Below are 27,217 nucleotides of genomic sequence, written 5' to 3'. Positions count from 1 at the left end.
GAATTTAGAGATAGGGCCTTTGAGAGGTAATTAGATTTAGATGAGATCATGAAGGTGGGACCTCCTTGATAGCATGAGTATTTTTATAAGAAGAGGAAGTGACTAGAGCTCTCTCTCCACGATTTGAGTTCACAGTGACAAGGGGGCCATCTATCTGTAAGCCAGGAAGCAGGTCTTCACCTGAAACCAAATTTGCCTGTACCTTGATCTTGGACTTCCCAGCCTCCGGAACTGTGAGAAATAAATATCTGTTGTGTAAGCCACCTGTCTAATGGTGTTTTGTTATGGCAGTCTGAGTAGATTATTAAGGATAGGAAGGCTTCAGCAAGTTCTGAAGAGAGGAGTGAGCTGATCTGACTTCTTGTTGAAGAGGATCACTCTAGCTGCTATGCTGCAAGAGGACTGCAAGGGCCAAAGCAGAGGCTGGAAGACCTGCTAAGAGACAGTTGCAGTAATCGGTGGCTTGAATTGAGGTGGCAGCAATGCAGATAGAACACTGTGGTCAGATGCAGGATGTGCTTTGAAAGTAGAGCTGAAAGTACTGGTAGATTGGATATGAGTTATTATAGACAGAGAGGTCAAGGATAAATCCAGAGAAACTGTGAGGATAGAGTTGTCTCAGTGGAGGTGGGCACAGCTGGGAGTGAGGTAGAATGTTGTGATGGGAAGATGAAAGGATTTGTTACCGGCACATTAATCTTAAAATGCCTATTAGACTTCTGAGTTGGAGATGCCAAAGAAGTCATTGGATGTGAGTCTGAAATCTGGTAGAGAGTTCAGGGTTGGGAATATAAAATCAGAAGTTGACAGCATGCAGCAGGAATGTTATTTAAAATATTTGACAACCGGTATGACTTGAGAACCAACCAATCAAAGCAGATGCCTGCCTTAACAACAGGCATGGCTGTACAGCTCCTATCAGCAGGCTGTCAGTCCAACATGCACTTGCATTTGCTAAAACATATCCTTGCTACATTGGTCATTCTCAACCTTTACAGATAAACTACAAACTTTATCAATATACCATAAATGCAGATTACCCATTAAAACCAAAAAGGCACCAACTAGAGAGCATAAGCAGGGAATATTTATTTTCTCCACTAGTATATTTCTCCACTCCCTAATTCACATTATGCCCACTGTATTTTCTTGTAAGGGTTAAGTACAAGTATTTAACATACTAACATATTTGTGAAGGCCAGGGACTAGTTTGAAAGTACCAGCTTTCAAGTACAATGGACTTGTATTTGAGTCCTGGATTCTCCATTGTACTATCTGTTTTTGCAGAAATAAGCCCCTTTTCCTTCCTTTATCTGAAAATAAATCTGTAAAGCTGGAAATAAGACTACCTTACATTGTTATAAGGATTAGAAATTCTATATATAAAGGATCTATTACAGTGCCCATTAATTGTAGTACAATTTCCCACCCAAATTGTAGGATTTTAGAGCTTGAAAAGACCTTAACTTGGCTTGTGTTCTTAATAATAACTGGTCAAATTATTATAATATATTACACAATATATGTTGGATTTAGGCTGTAAGCTACATTCAGAAATGCTTGGGCATAAATAAATATGTGCTCTCTTGGACACCCTATTTACCAGGAGGAAGTGTAAGTGGTTATCAAAGGAAAGAATGATTTTGATTAGTTCTTTCTCATAGGTCAGATTGTAAAATCCCAGCAAAAAGTGCTTTTGCATACAGCATTAGCAATCAATTATATCTTTATGTAATATTTGCCTATGACACCAAGTGACTTGCTAACCCCTCATTTTTGTTGATAACCTCTCATAGGACAAAAATTACATTGCCGCCTTGCTCTGATATTTCAGGGTTGAGCTGGTGTACTATTTTGTGAGGATAATTACAAGGCTAGGTAATGCATATTGTAGGTAACGAGAGTCTGGCCTTCTAGGCTTCCAAAGATCCTATACATTCAAGTCCTTGGTACCTCTGTATTCTGGACAGATCTGGGGAGAATGCCTTGGCTGCATTTGCAGATAGATAGTAATGTAAGTTCCATGAGGTTTTGTTTCATGACTGTTTGTTTACTTTTGATTCCCCAATACCTAGAAAGTCTCCTGGCACAGAATCAATGCCCAAGAAATAGATGTCAAATTAATATGTAGAAACAAAAATGCTGTAGTGCTAATTGTACCTCAGTATCATATGGAATTTTGAGGGAAGCAGACACTGAATGAATATCTTATTTCTGTGAAAGCAGCTTGTAATTGATTTACAAATGTCATTCCTTGGAGCTGTGACTGCCAGCATTGGACTTGGTGTCCTTTTATGCTCAATAATGCTTTTTCCTTCTCCTCATTAAATTCTGGATTTTTCTTACCTACTTTTCTGTCCCCACCAAAGAAATAGATAAAATACCATGCTCTTCATTTTATTGGTGGGTCAATATTAATTGCCCAATTCTGTCTTTGCTTTGAAAGAATTCTTGCCTAAGAGGTCTCTCTCTCCATAAAGTCGATACCTTTTCCAGTTTCCCAGACAAGGCTGAATAAATATGTCAGAACCTAGCAGAGGACAGGACTATGAATGATTCAAAACTGTCTATTCCCTACAACATGTAAATGAAAATATGGACAGCTGTAGAGGATCAGAATAGGGGAGAAGGAACAGGGAAACCTGGAAGGCTGCTCTTTTGTGAACAACAGTCTGGAAGGTTGGGAAATGATTTTCAGTGTTTTGTGGGACTGTACCACAGATTGGACTATGCCATCTACTTATGCTAAAAAGCACAAAAGTCTTTTAAAAGCAAAGGTAGACAAAAGTCTTTTAAAAGCAAGTAAAGACATTCTCCAGAAATATTTTTAATAATACATGCACAGTAATGCTGTTCTTTTCAACTATTATGTGGCTGTAAGTTTTTGAACCTAATTCTTCAAATTATAACAACTACTAAAGATTTATCAAATGTAAATCTTGTGCCAGGCATGATGCTCAACCCTCTGATGGATTGTCTTGTTTAGCAGACACAGTAACCTCCTGAGCTAGCACATTGTATTATGTACATTCTTACAAATTGAGGGAAAGAAGGCAGAGATGCTAAGCACTTTGCCCACAGTTACCCAGTAAGTGGCTGAGCTGGTACTGCATGCCAGGCATCCTGCCTGTGGAGCCACCAGTCATTTCTGTACTATCTCAGTGACAGCTATGGAGGCCTAGGATTATTTTATTTATCCTATTGGAAATGACAGTTGCAGCAATGACTAAATATACTGTGACATTAATTCCCCCTGGAAGTGTAATTTGATTATGTTTGGTAAACTGAATGAGTGCCTGATCTCTATGAATGCAACTTTTAATTGATTTACAAATTACATTATTTGCAGCAGTGACTGCTGGTATTGGACTTGGTGTCCTTTTGCACTGTATGTTGCTGTTGTTTTCTTTCCTGCATTGACATTGTTTTCTGTATTAAGCTGCCTGAATCATGTCCTTTGAAAATATTAATACCTTTCTGAAGAAAACCAAGGAATTGTGGTAACTCCATGGTGAGGTAGCCTTTGAGTGAAAATAACCAAAAATTACCTGCAGTGGGAATTACCTTTTGGTTATTGTGCATAAAAATGGCAGAGATAGATAAATGGATAGGTAGATAATGTTTTTGTAAATTTATTTGTGTACATAGATAATCTCACAATGCATGAAGACTCTTAACATATAGGCCTTTTAATGGCTACATTTAGTTTCCTCGTATTGATTTACTTGCAAATTTTCTAATATATTCTTCAGTAGAATTTACTTTATAGCTTTATGTCCAGATTATCTTGGCTTTTGCCTTTGGATGACAAAACAACTATTCCTTCATTTAAAGCAGATAGTTAAGGAAACAAATTACCTTTTGAAAACCTAAGGCTGACTTTATGCCTAGGAATAGATTATTTCTCAATCCTAGGGAAATATGCATTGAACATTATTTTATGATGCTTCTTAGTACTTTGAGATTCAGTTCAAGCTGACGAGGACCTAAGTATTGGATCTGAAACTGCTCAGATTCTGTTCTGTTTCTCCCTGAAAGCACCTGTCAGTGTCTACAGACTTTGAAACCAAGATTTAACAGGGTAATGTTTACTGACTATATTATGCTACATTACGTATAATAGTATGACAGGACAATGACTTACAGGTCATATGAATATTATTAGCTCTCTCTGCTTCCTTTGCTTTTTTTTTTTTTTTTTTTAAACTGAGCTACTGCACTCCAGCCTGGCAGAGTATCTCTCTATGGGGTATCACCCAGGCTGAAGTGCAGTAGCACAATCAAATAATACACACACATGGGCCGGGCGTGGTGGCTCACACCTGTAATCCAAGCACTTTGGGAGGCTGAGGCAGGTGGATCACCTGAGGTCAGGGGTTCGAGACCAGCCTGACCAACATGGCGAAACCCTGTTTCTACTAAAATTACAAAATTAGCTGGGAGTGGTGGTGCATGCCTGCAATTCCAGCTACTTGGGAGGCTGAGGCAGGAGAATCGCTTAAACCCAGGAGACAGAGGTTGCAGTGAGCCGAGATTGTGCCATTGCACTCCAGCCTGGACAACAGTGAAACTCCATATCAAATAATAATAATAATAATAATGATAATACACACACATATAGAATGAGAGGGAATTTATAAGAAGTTTGATAATTTATTGTTTTGGATTTGGAGAATGTTTCCACTTAGATCAGGAACCTCTCTATTCACATCATATAGGCTTTGATTGGATAATAAGTGATAGCAAGTACTGTTCGCCTGTAACTTCTTAAGCCAAAGCTCCTGAGGGAGGATCATAAATACATATGCCTATTATCTTCCCAATTCTACATAATACTGTTTCAACTAACCAAAGCAGGCTTGTATCTACAATTTCATCATTGGAGTCCCTATTCTCTTACATTTTCCTTCAAAACTTTCAAGTGTATATAAACTCTATAAGGACACATTATTTTCACCATCATAGTAGTAAAGCATGGTCATCATCCAGAACACTTGTTTCTTCACTTAGTGTTGACATGTATCTACTTTCTGAATTAATTTTCAGGTTTTGTTGCTAATTGCAAGCAGATTTATGGTGCCACATTTTTACCACTGCACCCTGTGCTCATTGATCTCCCTGAAGCTCTAGTTCAGTTCCAACCTAATGAAAAGCAAATAGATGCCAACGACAATATTTACCCAGTTAACATTTTGGTTTTGGTCTGGGTCATCCTTCCGAGGCATATCACTTGCTGTTTTGTATGTTAGTGTGTAGGGAGGAGGCGATGTGTTCCAGAAGCCCTCCATCTAATGGGCAATAACTCACAAAATCACTAGCTAGCAGATTCTCACAGTTAAAGGGGGAATGTTCATTGAATATTGGAAATGTCAACTGCAGCCTGTCTGGATGATGTTTAAAATTATCAATGTACCACTTTCAACATAATAATTCCCTACATTTTCTTCGCTTTATTTTTTATTTTAATTTAAAAAAAATGGAGACGAGGTTTTGCCATGTTGCCCAGGCTGGTCTCAAACTCCTGGGCTCAAGTGGTCCTCCTGCCTTGGCCTCCAAAGGTGCTAGGATTACAAGCGTGAGCTACCATACTCAGTCTACAATCTCAGCTGAACCGTTCTCTGCTCACAAATAGCACTAGTGATAGGAGATAAGAAGAGGTGATCTTTGAATGGCCTAATATAAAAGACCATCACAGACTTTAGAATACCATTTGTGGCTCTGGTTTAAATGAATAGATAGCCCCTGGACTCCATTAGTACAACCGAGGGGCTGGATTGTAATTGTTTTCTGAAGTCCCTGTCACTTCTGAAATTCTGAGATTTGATTTTTTTTAATATGTCGTGATCCATGATATATTACATAAAATGCTAATATGCTAGACAATTGTCATATCCATAGTATTTGAGTAGACTTTCTAAATTCATGAAATTACAACACTCTGAGTTATGTCTTAGCAACTTAGAAGTCAGAAGTCAAATTTCTAGTCTTTCTTGCAGCCAGGGTGCAGGCATGTTACTAGGCTTGTAGACTTGTCCGATCTAACAGATGTTTGCCATACTTCATTTGGGGAGTCATCAGTGTCAGAAGGTAGATTTTGCACAGACTTTCCATTTTTCGCAGTGAATGTGGTGGTAGAGGGCTATGGTTTGAGGAGTCAGCAGTATATTTAATTTTTGATATGAAAGTGGCATTGGACCTGGTGGCATTGGCAGTTGGCATATATTATTGGTATTAATTGCATCAGATGTAGCGGCAGCTGTTTTTCCATCAGGCTAGTTCCGGAGCTTAGTCTTGGGACTTTTTTTCTGGAAACTTATTCCCAAGCCCTCCCAACAATTCTGGAAGCTATTCAATATTGGCTTAATAAATTTATTAGAATTGATGGAGTATACCCAAGTGTTTGCAGTCAACAGTCCTAAGAACCCTGACTGAACAAATGTGCAAGTGATTTTTCTCAAAGACCACATAACCCCAGGTCTAATAATTCATTAATTTTAGTGAGAATGAATGAATGAACAAAGTAGAAAACTAGCCATAAATATGCATTTGCAAAACCTCTGATCAGGTGTAAGGAAACATTCATTGATAATGTTTCTCAAGGCATTTTTAAAAACTATTTTATTTTATGCTTTGTCCTCCATGCCCAAAGAACTCAACTCTGTATAAACAGTTCTCTTCATTGAAAATAACTACACATTCATTTTTTGCTACCTAACAAATGGATATTGTAGTATAGTGATTTGAATTAGATGTGAATAGGAAGAAAGATAAAAGTGAAGCTAAGTAAAATGTTGCATTTATGTCTGAATTCCCTGGTCTCTGGATTATATGAGCCTGATTCATCATACTGCTAAATTAAATTGCCCTTCTTAATCAATATCCTAAATCTCCACTGAAGAGAGTTTTTTTTTAAAACATTGTGAATTATACATTATTTCCTGTATGTAAGGCTGCCCAAAGTTGGAGTTGAAAGCTATCACAATAGAATAATAGAATGGAGAATTTGTTTTTCCCTCCCTTTCTATTTTTTTTTTTACCAAGCACATAGTCCAATTGACAAGAGTAAATTTATTTGATATATATTATCAGCCAAGGAACTTGAGATGAAATTTTTTTTCACTGCCAAATCAATTCACTACTAGCAATGAGGCCCCAAACTGGGAGAGATATAACAAATACTGTTGTCTAGATTTTTTCAAACTGTGCATTATGACCCTTTAATGACCACTAAATATAGTGAGATAAATTTCATTAAATGTCAGAGTATATTACATGTAGTAAGATTAAGTATTGTTCTCTGTAACTTATGTTTTAGTTATGTATGTATATATATTATTTGTTTATATATGTATTGAGTCACTGTATGGAATGTAATATTTACTGAAAGTTATTTCTTATTTTAAAAAGTTTAAAAACCAGAAATTTACCTTTTGTCAGTTAATGCCATGTTTCTTTAAAAAAGTATTAAAAATTTTTTGAGTCTATTTTTGATTTTCAAAATTGACTATGGCAAAAATGGTTACTCAGAAATTGTTATTACCTTAGCTTCTTGGAGTTTCTGATACAAATTTATTTATTCAGATGATTTGATTACATTAGTAGTTTCTAAAAGGTTTTCTGAGGCTCTGTCCAATGGGTAGTTCTGTTCAGCCTGATACTTAGCACAGTTTCTTCCTCATTATTCTTTGTGTTTAATGAATTATATAATTGAAGGAATATGCTGCAGATAAAAACCATTAGTCCCTTAATTCCAGTGCACTGCTGAGTTATATGTGTATTTTTTACTGTTTAGGTATTTTGTTCAATTCTAGAAATAAATATTATTTACATTGGTGGAAATCTTCTTCCAACTGGGCTTGGCATTGTTGGTGCAGTTTGGCTTTGTATTACTGGCAACTTGAAGCAAGAGGACCAGGTACAGCAGCTCTTTTTCCTGTTCACAGATTGTTCAGCCAAACCTTCAACTTAGTTCAAAAGCATTTTTGTTTAGGAGTTATTAAAAATAGAAACTTTTCCAAATGATACTGATATCATTTTATTTTCTATGATTTTATTGTCCTTAAAAGAAGGAAAAAAAATCACCTTTACCATCAACAGGGCATTCTTTTCATTTTTCATTACATAATACAAGACTTTCTTTTACACCCTTTTTATTTACGTGCATCATCTTCAGAGAGCTGTTTTTGCCAGGGAGCCCCAAATATGTCATGAAATGATGAATAATTTTAATGCCCAGAGGCTTTGTACCAGGAAAGATAAGTCCTTTGAGAGGATCAGAGAGTATGATAGATATCAAAATCACTTCAAACTTCACTCTTTCACGGCAGGAATCCAGAAGAAAGGTCACCCAGACTTCTGATTTTACTGTGCATTTTTAAATATAATTTTCACGTTAATGTTAATTATAGCTTATATTAATATTAAAGATTGCTTTTTAAAATTAACAAGGCTGTATTTCTTATTCCTTTTCTATTTCTTTTTTATTTCCTTTCCTGAATGGAAGCCAATCTTCTAGTAGGTTATAAACTGTAGTGTAATTTGCTAATGTAGTCTCTAACACAGTATCATAATTTGTAGCTCTTTTAGTAGTGTTTATAATTCATGCAATATTAAATATTTAGAAAGGTCGTATCTACAAAATGCAAACTTATAAAGTAGATTGATTAGGTGGTAATTGATTTATTAAAAATTTCATGAATGGTTAACCACATAGATTTGATTTCCTCATCTACAGTTAAGTATTTGTGTTTATTAATCAACAGTATCTTGATAGTAGTTCTAAAGAGCAGATAAATATAATTAAAGGGCTAAGAGCCATGATCAGTTGATAAGAAATAAATACAGTTGATCTTCATTATTTGCAGTTTCTGTAACTGCAAGTTTGCCTGCTCTTGGAAAATTTATTTGTAATCCCATCTGTACTTGAAGCCCTTTGGTGGTCACTCATGGACCTTCACAGACATGCAGAGCAGCAAGATGTTTGAGTCACATTGTGTGCATATGTGTACCCAGCTAAGGTCTAATAAGGCCCCACTTTGCCTTCATGTTTAAGCTTTTATAAACACTAAGCAAATGCCCTTTTCACCATCTATGTAATGCCACGTTTTGGTGCTTTTCCTTGCTAATTTTCCTGTTTAAAATGGCCCCCAAATATAAAGCTGCAGTGTTGTCTAGAGTTCCTAAGCTCAAGAAGGTTGTGATGTGCCTTATGGAAAACACACATCTTTTCCACACACACTTATCTGTGTGTTAGATAAGCTTCACTGATGCATGAGTTATAGTGCCTTTTACTGTGGGTTCAATGTCAATGAATCAACAATGTGTATCAATTAAGATCTCTTTAAACAGAAACACACATAAAACTAGGTTATATATTGATTAGTTGACAGAAATGTTGTGACTAGGGGCTTGCAGGAAACTAACCCTGTATTTCCCCCAAGAACAGTGGTTTAATATATTGCTTATTCAATGTTCATGATGACTTTATAGAACATAACTAGTGCAGATAATAAGAATCACCTGTATTAAGAAGTCCAAAATTTATTACAGTGAAATGTAATGGAAAAATGATATAAATTGAAAGAATCAAATTAACCTTCACTTATAGAGGAACACATTTCTATATAGAGATGCAACCATCCATTAGTGGGATAATATCATTATTTTCAAAGGTATTTTTTCTCTACTTTTTTTCACTTCAAAGAGAGCATCATAAGACAGTCAATGATTAAAGGGAAATGATAGAAATTTTACATGTATAGTTTGCTGCTTTATTCATGTATAAAACAAGCCTATTATTTAAAAACATTTTTACAAATCTCTATGAAAAATCTTAATTCTTCATTTGTATAGTGAATAAAAGTGAACCTAAGTAAAATGTTGAATTTATGTCTGAATTCCCTGGTCTCTGGATTATATGAGCCTGATTCACCATACTGCTAAATTAAATTGCCCTTCTTTACCAATATCCTAAATCTCCACTGAAGAGAGTTTTTTTTTTTTTGAACACTGTGAATTATACATCATCATTATGAGAAATGTTGTTTAAAGTTAGATGCTGGTGGATTGTTCCGGTTGAAGAAAACAGCTGAGACCCATCTAACTGAACCCTTCTATTTGCCTGCAAGGAATGGAGGCCCAGATCCACTGTCTACTTTGCCAAGATTGGAGAGCAAGCTATTGGTAGTCAGGGCCTAAACCAACACTTCCTGATCCAGTCAAGTGCTTCTGTTCTTCCTTGGGCTATCCATTCTCTGAAACCCTATTGTCCCACGTGGTAAAGTAACTGCCTAGTATGAAATGATTTATTTCATATAATATTTATTCATAACAAATGTATCAACTTTATTTAATGCAAAATTTAAAACAAATGTTTAATTATAATTTTCCTTAATGTAATTTAATAATAACAATAGTATACAACATTCATGCAGGTTTAGAGCTCTTGCTCTCAAACACAACATGTAATGTTCTGATACCTAGTTTTAAAGTGCTATATTCAAGTAGGCCAAGAGTAGATTTCATCCACTAAAGAATGAATTTGTTTTTCTTGATTTCTCCATTAGATGATAAATTTGGCATCTCCAATTTACTTCCATCTTTTCAACCTGTTACACCTCTATCTTCATATATTCCAGTATACCAGTTACTGAGGACATTGACATCATTCATTATTCCTCTCCTCTCACATCCCACTCTGTCATCAGTTCCTGTCTGCTCTACTTTCAAAATGTATTCAGAATCTGATCTCATTGTACCTTTGGTGTCACCATCCTGGTTTGAAACTCTGTTATCTTTTACCGGACTTTTTTTTTTTTTTTTGAGATGATATCTCACTCTGTCACCCAGGCTGGAGTGCAGTGGCGCAATCTCGGCCCACTACAACCCCCACCTCCTGGGTTCAAGCGATTCTCCCACCTTAGCCTCTAGAGTGGCTGGGATTACATCACCTGACTTTTTACATGCATGTTTCTATGTTTCTACCTTTGCTTCCTTACAGTGTATTTTCAACACATCAGTCACGGATGTGTTCTTAAAACAAGCAGAGCACATCACCCTCTCCTCAGAACTCTACAGTGAATTCCCATCTAGCTCAGAGGAAGGGCCAAAGCCTTTAATAATAGCATACTCCAAGGCTCTGTATAACCCCTCATATTCACACCCCCGATACTCACACCTCTGATCTCATCTCCTACTGCCTTCTCCCCTGTTCACTCTTCTACAGACACAGTTTCTCAAACTGGTCAAGTAAAGTCTTGCTATAGGATCTTTGTATTTGCTTTTGCCTATCTTCCATATGATCTTCCCTGAGGCATCTCCATGGCTTACACTATTCATTTCCTTCTGGTCCCTTCTTAAAATTCACCTTATCAGTGATGCTTTTCCCAAATACCCTTTCTTTCCCTTCTTCTGGTACTCACTTCCCTCTTACCCTGCTTTATTGTTTTTCAGAGCACTTATCACTTTCCTATGTATATATTCACCTATTTGCTTAATATTGATCAGTCTTCTCATATTTGCACATAAGCTTTGTGAGGTCAGGCACGTTATTTTGTTTCGTGCTTTATTCTTAGTACCTATAATATTTTGCCCAGTGTAGGAACTCAATAAATATTCACTGGAAGAATAAGGAATTTATCACCAATGACTATTTATTGAGTGCCTGCTCCCTGTCTTCGACATTCCATGAATTAAAGAAGTATGTACATGTAACTAGAAGATAAGTCTGATCCTGCTGCTACCTCCTGTGACTGCTCCATTGATCATCAGACATCTGGCTGACTAGGCAGGTAGTCTCTTCCAACTGATTCCATGTGCTTGGTCAGAAAGAAGAGAAGACTTTGCTTCTATCAAGGACATACATAAAACTTCAGAACAAGGCAAGGTTGGATAACTATTATTGTAGCTAAAAGGATGTTAAATTTTGTATAAAGTTGAAAGTCAGCTTTCTCTGCAATTCTTATGGTGCCTATTTGTTGATTATAGGTTACCATGTGTCCAAAGTTTGGACTTTCCATTTATTTTCTAATTACAAAAATATGGGCTTATCATTCACCAGAGATGATTTGGTTTAAGAGACTGACTCAGCCTAAAACAACCCACTGATACACTGATACACCAATCCCTTTAGTCCTTCAACGCAGTTTCTTATGTATGCCAGAATATACTAGCCACAGTAAATACAGAGACCAGAAGTACACCACCAGATTTTACAGACCACAGTTCCTTTTAGGGTACTACCGTGTTTACTGCTCATGTGTTGTCTCACTTATATGAAAGTTCACATAAGAAGGCAGGTTAAGAACAGAAAGTTACTTAATATATATAAAGTCAGAGCAAAGGAATATGCCCACCTTTCCTGCCAAGTGAGCAAGAATGTTCATTGTAACTGATTAAGGCATATAAGTACGACAGCAAATACTTATTTTCCATTTGTCTATTTTTTTGCCAATTAGCAAAAATATTATCTTATACGAAGCATGTTATAAGGCGATCGAAAAGATTCAAGTTTGTTTGCTTATTTTTTCTAGAACTTATATTCAAGACATCTTTCCATGGTACATCTTGGCTGTGGATGGAAATTTGACATACTTTTTATTTTCTTTACCTGTTACATATCAAATCTTAGGATGTATTACTTCCAAGGTGGTTAAACTTCTTCAAGATTGACTGAGTCTCCTATTTTCTTTAAATTTACTAGAAGGAAGGCCCCAAGAACTACAGAAAATAGAAGGAAAATCTGCATTGAGCCATGAACTGTGAGCAGCTGGCATTTAAGCATGAAGTGTAGGGTTTCAATGGTAGGGACTGGAGTAGGCAGCATTCCAGGAAAGGGTCTCAGAGGTCAGAAACAATAGATTATCAGTTAAATACTTCTGGACCAAAGAAGACCTTGAAATCCTGGCTCGGTGATGTATACGCATTTAATACACAATGAGAAGCTCCTTGAGGGTGAGTGAGAGTGATAGGGCTGAAGAACAGGAGACAGAAGATAATTCAAATGTCCTTACACAGAAGACTGATTATGTAGATCATGGTACATTCATATAACATTATATATTTACTAATTAAAACATAACACACACACACACACACACACACACACACACACAGTACCGCATAACAATGTTTCAGTTAACAACAGACTGCCTGCATTGAGGATGGTCAGATAATACCATATTTTTACTGTTATCTTTTCTATGCTCAGATAAGCAGATGCTAACCATTATGTTAACAGTTGTTGCTTATTCAGTACAGCAACATACTGTGCAGGTTTGTGGCCTAGGAGAAATAGACTACCATATAGGCTAGGTGTGTAGTAGGCTATACCATCTAGGTCTGTATAAGTACACTCTGATGTTTGCACAACAGTGTCACCTAACAACATTTCTCAGCATGTATCTCTGTAGTTAAGTGACACATGCTATAAGTGTTTGTGTCTGTGTGTGTGTGTGTGTGTGTGTGTATATATACACATCATGATAGATCATTGATCATCATTAATCTGTAGTCATTATTATTTACAAAATACTTTATATTTTATTTTTTATAAAATACTTATTAGAGAATACTTTACTAATGAAAGAACTAGCAAGATGGCAAAGCCAGTTCAAAAAAAGTGTAGGAGTTACAGAAATATTCATAGTCACTGAAAGAAAGAATGCTAGGATGTAATTGCCATAAAACTAAACTGGTTATTGCTTTACAGGCAACAAGGGTATAAAAAGAATCATTTGCAGCATCATCAGTTTTCTTAATCCAGAAGTTGGCAAACTTTTTTTGTAAAGGAGTAAATTTTTTAGGCTTTGTGGGCCATATAAGTTCTCTGTTATGTATCCTTATGCTCATGGACTATATAAAAACACTCTCCTATCCCAGTTTGGCCCACAGACCATGGTTTGCAGACTCCTGATTAAAGCCTAATCAATAGCAAATAAAACAAAGTAAAGATACCTATTCTAGAGAATTAGATAATCCTCAGGTGAATCAGTTAAACAGTGTTTCGTCATGTCATTCAACGGACATGTATTCTTTTGGCCATTTGCAGGTTTTGAATATGGAGATACATATTTATATATTTTTGAGGCAGGGTTTCATTGTCACCCAGGTTGGAGCGCAGTGGTACAAACATGGCTCACTGTAGCCTTGAGCTCTTGAGTTCAAACGATTTTCCTTCTTCAGCCTCCCATGTAGCTGAAACGAAAGGCATGCAACACCATGTCCGGCTTTTAAAAAATGTTTTGTAGAGATGCCGGGCTGGTCTCGAACTCCTGGGCTCAAGCAATACTTCTGCCTTAGCCTCCCAAAGCATTGGGATTACAGGCATAAGCCACTGTGCCCAGCTATATTATTTTTTTCTTAACAAAGATGCCTGCTGGAGGGAGCTGGAGGGGAAACAGTAAGGGAGAATGTGAAGGAATTTGAAGAGGTATAAGGCCTTGTGGGTGGGATAGCCACACTAACCTCTTTTCTAGGGGCTGTCCTGGTTTACTGGTATAAAAATTAATCACTCTCTTTCACTCTCAGAGTGTCCCAGTTTGGATGATACATGATAAATGGGGCATGTTAAGAAGTTTGGTCCTCAACGTAAAATTAATAGGAAGGGCTGACAAATTTTAAACTAGTCAAATGTGATATAATCAGATTTGCATTTTGAAAGGATTACTGCCTTGTTGGTAATGGATTTGAGGCAAAGGCACAGGGGATGTTAAATGGTTATTTACCAGGAAATTTGTCTTTCAGGTTAAACAATTTGTTAAACTTTCTCAATAGCAAGTTAATTTTGGAAAAAAGAAAAATCAGAAAATCTGTTGTTTGATGAAATCAGTTTGTCAGTGGATAAAGACTATTGATTTAGTAGTCCCATATAGGTGAAGACATTTCGTAGTTCATTTAGTTAAAACCTATCACTAGTTAGATTTGTTTGCGGCATAGTTATATTGTGTTCTTGTGCTTCCCTGGGCATGGATAATGAGAAGACTGTAAAATGAAACATGCTTTGCGGGATATGCCTTAGCTGCAAAGCCAATAATCCAGAATACAGAATTACAAAATTAGTGAGAGGATTTCATCTTAGTGACTGTGTGAGTGCTGAGATCACCATTCCTTGATTTGTTCACAGTTATATCCCCAGCAAATAACATTCAAGAAAATTTGCTGAGTGACTGAAAGAATGAACACCCCCTAGAACCTTATTTCTTATAATACTGTGCTCTGTCTTCTTAAAAATCTTAGGTACAACTATTCATAAAGCTACTCATTTATCCCATTGGCTTAGAATCTCTGAATGAAGACTCCAGTCAAGATTATAAACTTAAATATATTTTCCAAGAATCTTGGAACATATTTTCTATTAATGTTTTTTTGTTCAGGGTTGAAGGACAGTTTGACAAAATAGTTTGCTTAAGAATAGAGGTGGCAAAACCAATTTTCATCAAAAAAAGAATTAATGTCATATAGGTGTTTTTATTGAGAATAAATTTAAAATGTATCTTCTTTATTCATTTTTTACAGTATTTCATCTGGCATATAAGAACTAGAAAGAAAACTTGATTAAAATGCATATTCAGACCAAGTATGAAGATATAATATCTTTATATAATGAGTGAATAAAATGAGAGTAACTATTGATTGTTCTCTAAATAATTCAGATGCTATAAGTACAGGACATATGCATAAACACTTAAAATCACAAGCCGGGACAACATAGTAAGACCTCATCTCTACAAAAACAAAAAATTATCCATGTGTGGTGGTGCGTGCCTCTTGTAACTGGAAGGCTGAGATGGGAAGATGACTTGAGCCCAGGAGTTGGAGTCTGCAGTGAGCCTTGATCATACCACCACACTCCAGCCTGGGTAACAGAGCAAGACTCTGTCTCAAAAAAATAAAAAATATGTAAAATCAAAATCACACTTTAATAAGATTTAGAACCTTTGGAAATATAATAGTAATAAAATACCAAAAATTATATTTCTTAAATTTGGTTCATAAAAACATAATTTACTTAAAAATATCTCTTCTAGCAGGGTGTGGTGGCTTACGCCTGTAATCCCAGCACTTTGGGAGGCCAAGGCAGGTGGATCACAAGGTCAAGAGATCGAGACCATCCTGGCTAACATGGTGAAATCCTGTCTCTACTAAAAATACAAAAATTAGCTGGGCATGTAGGCGCATGCCTGTAGTTCCAGCTACTCAGGAGGCTGAGAGAGAGGAGAATTGCTTAAACCTGGGAGACGGAGGTTGCAGTGAGTCAAGATCATGCCACAGCACTCCAGCCTGGTGACAGAGTGAGACTGTCTCAAAAAAAAAAAAAAAAAAAAACAAAACTTTCGTAAAAAAATATGAAAGTTTACCAAGTTTGAATCTTAAGCAATTTTAGTAACTGTTGGGTTAATGCCTAGACTGTGAGAAAGTTGCCAACTTTTCACACTTTTCGTTAGTCTTCTTTTTCCCTTTAATTGTACAGTAATAAATCTGGTATAATATTTGCAAACTGCCCCCTGTTGTCTAGTAATCTCTGTTCGTTTCTTCTTGTGCTGACTGCAGTCTGACTCTCGAGTGAGCTGCTTTATCTGCAGCACCTGGAGGTGTTGGCTGGGCTGTTTTCTTGGGCCTCTACATACCACAGAACCAGGGGATGGACAGGTGTTTTCTTGCTCTTCACTGCTTTTAAAAGACCATAGTTAACACCTCCTCCCTCAATATCCCCTACCTCCATCCTTACCCAACCCTATCTCTGAGAAACACTTCCTTAGATTATAACATCCAGCATTCTTAGTGCAGCAGTTTTCTATCATTCTCTTGGTAATTCCCATCATTTGTTGTATTATATAGTAACTGACTTACTACGTTCTCTCCTTTCCACTTCCGCCATCATTCTTAATGGCTTTAGTTAGCCACATAGATTATGCATGCCAAACTCTGGCCTCTCAGCACCTATATTCTCTCTTTCAGCAATCTTACCCTCTACTCCAGCGGTCAACAGGCTTTTTCTGTAAAGGGGTTTGTATTTTCAGTTTTCTAGACATGTCTTTGTTGCAATTATTAAACAATGCAGTCCTAGCTTTGTACCAACATAGATAATACATAAACAAATTGATGTGGCTATGTTCCAAAAAAAAAATCTTTATTTACAAAAATGAATACTCTGAAAACCTGCTTAGGGACTTAAAACAGATGAGGCCTTGAGCCATGTGAATATCAGGGGAAAGAATTCCAGGCAGAGGAAACATCAAGTGCAAAGGCTCTGAGACAGGAGCTTGCCTGGAGTTCTCCAGAAGCAGCAAGGATGCCAATGAAGTTGGAGCACAGTGGGCCAGGGACGAGTAGTAGGAGAGGTTAGGGGGATAATGAGGGTAGGGGAGCAAGGGACCTTTTAGGCCATGAATGGAATTTGGGCTCTTACTCAGAGACAGTAAGTGGAGAGCCATTGGAGGATTCTGAACCTAAGGACAATAATCAGATTTAAGTTTTAACAGGATTGTTCTGGCTGCTATGGTAAAGACAGTGAGAGGGCAGGGTAGAAACATAGAAATGAGATAGGAGGCTACTGGACTTGCCATAGATCAGGCTTGTAACAGTAGAGGAGATGAAAAGTGGTCAGATTTTCTCTATATATGTATGTATATTCCATCTCGCCCTATTATATTTAGAAGGATTTGCTTTCAGATTAGATTTTGCTTTCACAGAAAGGGTCAAGAATTACGTTGGGGTTTTTATGAGCAACTGGAAAGTTGGAAGACCATGGATGAAGCAGGTTTTGCGGGGAAGATCACGAGTTCTTTGAGCTTGTTTGGTTTGAGATGTCTATGAGATAAGTGAGACAAGCAAATGCACCACACATTTGAGATGTCTCACATTCATTATAACTTCCTTGATTTCATGATAAATAGATAATTATTCTTTACTTTAGAAACATCATTGACCTAGGCTGAACTAATTGTTCTCTCGAAGGCTTAGATAAAAATATATTAGGTGCCTGTTAGATGCAGACTGGTGCCTGCAGCTATATTTACTAGTATTCTTCATTATTCCAATGGCATCTAATTCATGAGCAAGTTCATAAATAACTCCCATGTTTTTCCCAGATTGTGAGCCTAAGATTACAGAATGTATTTTTCATGTACTTCTTTTGCATATGTTATCCAGGAGAAATAAACTGATATTTTAAGTGCTTTCATCATAAAAATAGATATATAGAGGCAAATGTTATTGGATAATGTAATATTATAGTACAATATGTCTACAAGCCAGTTACATTGCATTTCTTAACATGTATTAAGATTTTAAACTCACAGATTTCCTGCTTATAGGACATATCAACTTTGGAAAAATGCAATAAATGAATTTTCAAAAAAGGAACTGAAAGATGAGAGCATTTGGGCTAGTGAGTCTCTAGGGAAAATACAGTTGCAAGTGTTAATATAATATGGTAGTAAGTTACAAAGAGAAGATGATCTAATAAGATTTTCCATTTACTATTCTCCAGGGGCTAGTGTTATAAAAGCAGCTCATCTGCTCAGTTAATTTTTTGAAGAGCATATTTTTAATTTGGCAAGATAAATGTTCTATGTTTTCTCTCTAGTTATTCATTAAAAACAATTCCAAAATAAAATGAAGTTAAAGTTTTAAACTTTAACTTGTTAGAGTGTTGAAGAGGTAAAACTCTTACACTTAGAGAATCATATTTAGCTTTGTATTGATAATAACTGTATTATTTATTTCCTATACTATTTGTTAGCCGTAATCATCCAGGAATGTAGAAATGTAAAAACTTAGAAAGGATCTTATAGGATCTTCTTAAAGGATCATCTAATCCAGTGCTTATCAAGTATTACGTACTGTGACCTAGAGTATAAAAAATGTTTTATGTCATGGCCCAGTGTATATTTTATAGATATATATATATATATATGTCTGTGTCTGTGTGTGGTGTGTGTGTGTATGTGTGTGTGTATGACCCAAGCAAAAGTTTCACAAAGCAATAGTTACTTTAATGTGAAATATACTTCAGCATGTTTGATTTTATTCTTGTTATTTTTAATCTTCTTTAAAAATTGTTTCTTCTAGCCAGGAATGGTGGTGTTTGTGTAATCCCAGCTATTCTGGAGGCTGAGGTAGGAGGATTGCTTGAACCAGGCATTTAAGAGGCCAGCCTCAGCAACATAGCAAGACCTCATTTCAAATTAAGAACAAAAAACAATTGTTCTATTTTTCCTTACAGAAGTAACAACTCTTCATCAGCAAGGGATGCGCCTTCTCTGGAATACCTTTACTTTTCCATATATTGTCTGTCTTCCCTTACTTCTCCCATACTCATCAAAATTTCTGATAAGGTTCAGAGAGTACAGTAAGATAGACCAAGACAGACGTCTCTCTTCTTTTTTAATTTTTTTTTTTTTTTTTTTTAAGACAGGGTATCGCACTGTTGCTCAGTCTGGAGTACAGTGGTGATTTCTCAGCTCACCACAACCTCCGCCACCCTGGTTCAAGCGATTCACCTGCCTCAGCCTCATGAGTAGCTGGGACTACAGGCATGCGTTACTACACCCAGCTAATTTTTTGTAATAGAGACAGGGTCTCACCATGTTGCCCAGGCTGGTCTCAAACTCCTGACCTCAAGTGATCCACCTGCCTCAGCCTCCCAAAATACTGGGATTACAGGCATGAGCCACCGCACCCGGCCCTTTTTTAATATTCCTAATGGCTAAGGATATTGATGAAAGATCACTGACTAACTTGCCATACATAATGGAAGATAGAATAACAAAAATTAGGCAAGAAGAAAGGAAAGTTGGAATCACCAATCAAAATTCATTAAACAAATGATATTAATGCAAAATTTAGAGAGGGAAGATTTTTCTATATAAATGAGTATTGTTTCAGTACTCTTGAAATGAGTGTCAACTTTTCCAAGAAATGAAATTACTTTTTTAGAAAACAAAATAAGCAAAATGGAATTATTCAATTAAAATATACAACAAGATAATCTCAAATTATTTTTCAAAGAAAACAAAGAATGTTTCCAGATATTACTAAATCTATTATTTACTTTCCCCTTAAATTTATGTTTTTATTAAAAATGAGCAGGACAGAGTGTTACATGAATTACCTATTTACTTTTATATTGTTTTAATCTTCTCTCAGCTTCTATATTTAGCCATTGATGACTTTTTTCTTTCAAGCAAAAGAACTGATTGTTCTTTCATGCTGTTTGTAGTGTCATGTGATAGATGTGGCTGATACCCATACAGTCAACAGTTACTAATCATATCTCCCACTTTCTAATTTCTTCCCAGGTTGAAATTCTCCCAGGTAATAACTATTTTGACCCATCTAGGATTGGATTATCTAGGCTTCTAATTAGTGCTGGCTTATAAAAGGCATAATGATTTCTTCTAGTCAGTACTGAATGCTATTATACTAATCTGATCCTATAGATATTGAAGATAATCTAAATTTGGCTTTTAATTGAATCAGGAGTGGAGTGAGGATTCGGGAATAAGGATGGAGACCATAGTCACCAGAGTTGATATGCTTTGACCTTCAGGACTTATCTTGGGATCCAGTAACTTTCTTTGTGTACTTTTAGAATAGTTTTTGAACTAATATGGATGGCATTCCCTATGAAGTTTTCATATAATAATTACATTTGATTATTTTAAAAAGTAATTAATATTCATTCCTATTCTTACATGTAAACAGTGAATTGCTTTGAAATATAATGTTAGTTGATATTAAGTTTACAAGGTAGATTTTTTTGTCATTACAGGAAGAATTTCTAAAATTTTACTATAATTTTTCAATTTCTTATATAGAAGTTAATTTTAACTTTTGAGTAATGAATAATTACTTATTTGGCATTTATAAATGGGGCATATTGCTAAATAGGTTTTCAAAAATACATATCCCTTATGTAACTTTATGTGTTCAAATAGCTAAAATTAAAACAGATTATGGCTTCTAAGCCTGACCAGTTCATTTGTTTGCCTTAACCAGCTAATCAAACTCCCAATTTTTTATGCTCAAATGTTAAAGTTTCATGTTAAAACAAGTAAAAAAAGACAAAGTATAAATGCTATATAGGACTCTTGACCTGAATAACAACATAAAAATGAATATGTATCTATATCTGTCTATATTTCTATTCAGTGTTTTAAAAATGAACATCTCTATTTCAAAAAAACAGCATATATTTTTTCTAATGTACTCAAGTTAATATATTTTATACTGGGAAAATAAAAATCAAATGGTGTCATTTTATTAACTGTATTATTTGTGTTATAGGAAATACTTTTTAAAAAACCACATAGAGAGATTTGGCTTCACTTTTCTAGAAGTATTAGTTTGATTTTCAACTTAGTTTTCAGTGCTTTTGTGTTTTCTATTTGAAAAGTTTTCTCTCTAGAAATGAGCAGCTTTGTCATAAATAAAGCCAGGAGAATAATGGTTGAGCTGAAATTTCTCTCCAGAGTGGTGTAATTTGACTGTTAAAATGTTCTAATACTAGTGTGTGTGTGTTTTTACATTTTTAATATAATATTGAAAAAAGTGTATATAGATATAAAATTAATAAATGTATGTATATATTTATTATTTTTAATTTACAAATGAACTTAATGTTGGCTTCCCTCTTTTGGGGTAGACTTGGAGTGTTGGATGGCCTAGCTTGGCTAGTGCTTGTTTTAGCTGTGAATTATAATTAACTACTGATAGGAATATAAAAAGGATCTGACTTACAAGCTGCCATTTTTGCATCCCAGTATGTAAACCAAATCCAACTACCTCAGTCTTTGCAACACAGCAAAGCTAAAAATGCAAATTCTGCCTCATTAATAACCAGAACTGTTACTCAGAGCTGACAAACAATGATTATGAGGATATAATACAATCGTTCTGTATGAATTACTCTATTAGTATCATGATAATATTGGCAGCATTGCCCTACCATGCTCAGTTTTAGAATTTTTACTAATTCTTTCTTACTTTCTGAGGTCAAACTCATTCTTTTATTCTGCTAAATTTGCTTATGATATTGAAAGACTTATTTGAGGACAATGTGGTCAATCACACATTTCAGATTAAGTCTTTTCTGTTTATTTATCTATTGTTAGGTAACAATCCCCATCCCAGATTTAGTGGCTTAAAATAACATCAGTTTATTATTTGTGATAATTCTATGAGTTGACTGGATTCAGTCAGATGGGTGCTCTACTCACATGGTGTAGCTGAGGTCATTCATGCAGTTTCGTTCAGCTGTGAGCTGTGCTAGTAATAGAATGTCAAAATTATCTCTTATCCTCGGGGGTTTCTCTTCATGTGGCCTCTTGTCTTCCAATCTAACCTGATCTTTTCCTAGCACAGCAAGTGGTTTCCAAGATTACAGCTCCAATGTAGAAAACTTATTAAGGTTTTGCTTGCATCACACGTGCTACTCACTCAAAGCAAATCACATAGCCAAGCCCAGAGGTAATGTGGGAGGGGACTGCACAAGGACATGAATAATGATAGACATAGTCCACTGGGGTCCACCAATGTAATTGACTGCCTCATCTCCATAATAAATTTTAGTGAAGAGCAACAGATAGTGAGTTTGGGTTGTATGGCAGAGTAAGAATCAGTATAATTTGAACCAAATAATATTTTATATAAATAATTTCATAAAATTATAATTAACAACCTTGTTTTTATTTTGTGTGGGGGAGTACTGTTAAGAAATGGAGGAGGAAGGAAGTAGTACTGAAATGGAAAACATTGACTTTGTATCCTGTCAGCCTTTTATGAAAGATATTAAGTCTCAATAAAATAATATATTCCTTTTCTTTTGACAGAAGTGTTTCTAACGTGTCATCAAAATGCATAAGATGTACCTAATCACTGTTGACACAGCTTCTACTTGGAGTTAATTTTCCTACTCTTTTCCCTCTTCTCCCTTGCCCATTCATTTCCACTTCGTCTCTCTCTCTCTCTCACACACACACACACACACACACACACACACACACACACACACACCTTTTTGTCCATGTTATCATAATGTCCATGATGTGAAAGTTAATTTTTGGAAATGAAAATAATTTAAATTTATGATATTTTGTATGTTGGGTAAGCTTTCAGGTTTTTCAACTTGCTAGCATTTTTGGTACATTAAATGTTCTATCAGATAAAACAGCTGAGTCACTGGCAATTCTCATATTCCTAATTTGAAGTGGAAAAATAACAATTTTCTGGGGCTTTAGCAACTGTATAGAGAGACAATGTAGCTTCGTATCATAGATATCATCTAGCTACCTCTATATCCTCAAAATTATAGCATTACATTTTAAACCTACAGTCATAATGGTTTTCTTTTTCTGTGGAAATTGTCTGTTACTTACTTGTTACTACTTTTCTTTCTCTAGTCACCATAATAGTTTTTTTATTTCTTCTCTTTTGAATTTTTTTGAATATTATTTTACCCTGACAAACCAGTTCATATGCCACCAGGTATTTGGCAAGTAGTTTGTTGATAGAAAGGTTTTAGGGAGCCCACGTAGTATTCTCAGTAAGAACAAGGTCTTTGGAATCATCCAACTCTACATTTTGGTCCTAGCCAGGCCAGTTACTTGCTGTTAACCTGGAAGTTTCCTCCATACCTCTAAGCCTGTGAACGTTCATTTGTAAAAGCTTATGGCAAAGTGTCCTTGTGGTGCTTGCATATATTAAATAAAATAACTCTTGCAAAAATTATTTGCATTGTGCCTGACAGTAAGAACATAAGTTTTATTATATCTTTTAATCCCTTAAGTGAAATGAGGAATTAAATAGAAAACTTCTATCATATTTAACTAAAATTTCTCAGATCATACAAGGACCATGGTCTATTTGACCCCTTCCTTATGGAGCTAATATTTATCTAGAAACTGCAATGAAATAATGCAAGAACACAAGACAGGAAGAGAAAGCAGCGATCCTGCAATCATTCAAATGTGGTAATACATGCAGGAGAGAAAGGAAAAGAATTAGGCCATGGGTCAGCTAACCTTTGGAACTATTTTTAGCCTCAGAGGCACTTTTATCCCTCTTATAAATTCCATACTTAAAGTTCCAGAATTTAAAATTTGATGAGAACTGTTGTGCTGTTTCAGGTTGTGAAAATTCATTTATTCATATACGTAATTTTACCTTTGAGCAAACTTCAAAAAGAATGACTGCCAAAATGTATTATAACCTGTTTTCTCAAATGTTTTTCTCATTCTCTTTTTTAGAATTTCTCTCTAAAAACATCATAGGGACAACTGTAATTAGGCTAATTGCGTCCACTCATATGTGCAGCTTATGGCAATAACAGAGCAGTCATAGAAAGAACGAGGTGCAGTATGCTTCAAAATGCAGCATCTGCAGTACTGTCAAGGCCAGCCATGCCGTCAGTCTTGAGCTAACAGCTGTGACGAACAGAATGTTGTGTTGTTCCTTTGGTGTGAAAATGAATTGACAGTTATTTATAGGGAATAATTAATGTAACATTTTGTAAAAGTAAACATGATTTTCAATCCTTGAGAAACCGTTAAAAAGGAAAAAAAAATAGGAAATGAAGGATACTTTTGACCAACAGAAAAGGCTTGAAGAGAAATAGATGATGTCTACAACTAAAACACTATCTTTCAGACCATTTAGACATACCATCAACTCTGAGAATAATAGTTGAAGAGTTAAACATTTTTAAAGGAAACAAACCCATCCTCACAGTAATTGTGAACATGTGGAATGTCTCTGTGAAGACTATAGTATCTACTTTTGTTAATACAGTAAGTGAAAATCATGACAATTTCATGTAATTCTGTTTTTTCAGTTCATTATTTAAAATAAGAGAGTGGAAGGAAGTAGGGAGGGACATAGGAAGGAAGGAATAAAGGAAGGAAGGAAATATGTATATATTAATCCCAAGTAAACATGATGCTGAATATGTGATATGAATAACACATTTATTCATAATCTCGCGTGGTCAAATGGCTGGTTAGACATATTAGGGATTATTTTGGAATTGTGTGATGCAAAAGAAGTAAACTTGGCTGAATGATTTGTCTCAAACCCTTATCACATGTTAGCTGGTTAAGTGCTTTTGTATCATATGTTTGACTATCATGTTTCCATCTGAACAACTCCTGACTTATTCAAAAAATAATTAATTTCTGAATGATGATATTTAGTATTAATTAGTATTAATAAGCGAATAGAAATAATTTTTAAAAAATGTTATTCCCAGGATAGACAGAAATTATTACTACTTCTCCAGTTGTACCTGAAATATTCTCCTCTGTTCAGCTGTACACCTCTTTGATCTGGACACCTGAGATCCTACCTGCACCTAAGGCTTTTACCTTCAGACAGTGGAAGAAAGTAATGGTGATTTCCTCCTGGACACATTGTAGACTGTACTTTTCAGTTTAACTTTGATAACATGGGAACCCATCTTATTTTCCAGAATAATTGTGTGAGTTCTTTAAGAAGCCATGTCATTATTTAAGTTCATTTGAATACATACTGTATTATAGCTGCTAAGTGAGATATCTCTGAAACTGTGTCATTCAAGAAGCCAGTGAGCTATCATCCATGGCCCAGCTTTCTTTACTGTACTAAATGATCATTAGAAGATGCACCATCAAACCAAACTCTTTATATTCTTCAGCAGCATAAGTTTAAGCAAAGCTAGCAGGCATCTCTGATGTTGGCAACGTGAAGAATACCTTTCACACCATTAAAGTGATGGAAGAATTGCTTATGTAGCCATCGTTTTATTTTATTTATATACGTGTGTGTGTGTTATGTGTATATATAACATATATGTAGCTATCTTTGGTGAAAATTTCCATCCCAAAACCTTCTATAGTAAATGCTCAAAAACAATTTGATGAAAGACCATCTACTATGTGCCAGATCTCTGCGTGGGATGCAAGACTTATAAAATATGGTTCCTGTTTGGGAGTATTGGTGATGAGACTTTATATACTGAAGAAGGGAAAGGTATTAAAGATAGTAAATAAAGATAAAATATGATGCATGAATGACCTCAAGGGTGACACTGTGACAAGTAAGATAAGCGTGGCAGGGCAGGGGGGACTGCAGTGTGCTTACATTTCATGCACTCAAGAGCTAAGTAGAGGGTCTGAGACTGAACTGTTGGCTGCATTCCCAGTTGCCTACAGTATAGGCCTTCTCCTCACATTAATAACAATAGAAAATTCGTATTTTACAAACTATAATCTATCTAGAGAGGGATTTGGAAAATATTTTAATAGGAGGCCAGGAATGAGATCCAAAGGGGATGGAATTAGATGATAAAGCACAGAGATTATGTTAAGTCTATGAGCTTGGGTATTGAATGAGTACTATAGTCTCCTTGTGTAAATAATTTTAGTTTGTGTGATAACCTAAATGTTCTTATAAATTCACATTTTCCATGTGGTGGTCATCAGTGCATGGGAAACATAAGAGGTTGTAGTAGAAAATCAGTATTATTTTGTGGTGACTTTTGTAAAAGCAGTTGTGTCCTAAAACTTTGTTGCTTTCCCTGCCTTCTTTTGCTCCCAGTGAAGATCAAGCCACCACTTCAAGTGATTTGGATACATAGGAAGAATTCACTGGGGCTACCAGAGGTTGGAAGGTGGGAGAAGGGAGAGGAGCAGAAAAAATAACTATTGGGTACTGGGCTTGGTACCTGGGGGACAAAGTAATCTGTACATCAACCCCCCGTGGCATGAGTTTACTTATGTGGCAGACCTGCACATGCACACCTAAAGCTAAAATAAAAGTAAAATATAAATAAACAACAACAACAAAAAAAGGAATTCATTATCTATGAAGGATAACTGGGACAAGGTGTGGGGCTTATGAACAAATAAATAGCAGATACAGCGGTACGTAATTCTACATGTGTGATTTAGTTTAGCGTTATCAGTTAAAGTCTAGCTCATTGAAAATTTTAAAGTGGTATTAATTTGAGAAACTAGTAGATTATTTTAGCAAAAGTTCAAGCTGTACATTTTGGGCTAATGACTTGGTAAATGGATTTGGGTGACCTGAGTGAATAAGTAACATAACAAATCTGTGTTTTACCAGGTTGGCCAGGGAGTGCCACCTAGAACTTCTTGGACAAAAAGGAGAACACAAGGAAACCATTTCCTAGACTTGGAATCATTCCTCTTACTGTCTATTGTAGTGACCAAGCATGAGTTGG

At 35.7% G+C, this 27,217-nt stretch overlaps 1 protein-coding gene across 38 annotated transcripts in view; it reads left to right on the top strand.

Annotated features, from left to right (window-relative positions):
- Positions 1-27,217, top strand: part of CAMK2D (calcium/calmodulin dependent protein kinase II delta) — a 318,650-nt gene that overhangs the window by 126,021 nt on the left and 165,412 nt on the right. The window lies entirely within an intron of this gene.

This window comes from Hylobates moloch, unplaced genomic scaffold (assembly GCF_009828535.3).
Source record: "Hylobates moloch isolate HMO894 unplaced genomic scaffold, HMol_V3 SCAFFOLD_3, whole genome shotgun sequence".
Taxonomy (NCBI): domain Eukaryota; kingdom Metazoa; phylum Chordata; class Mammalia; order Primates; family Hylobatidae; genus Hylobates; species Hylobates moloch.
The sequence above is the reverse complement of the archived record's forward strand: the minus strand, read 5'-3'. Positions and strand labels throughout refer to the sequence as shown.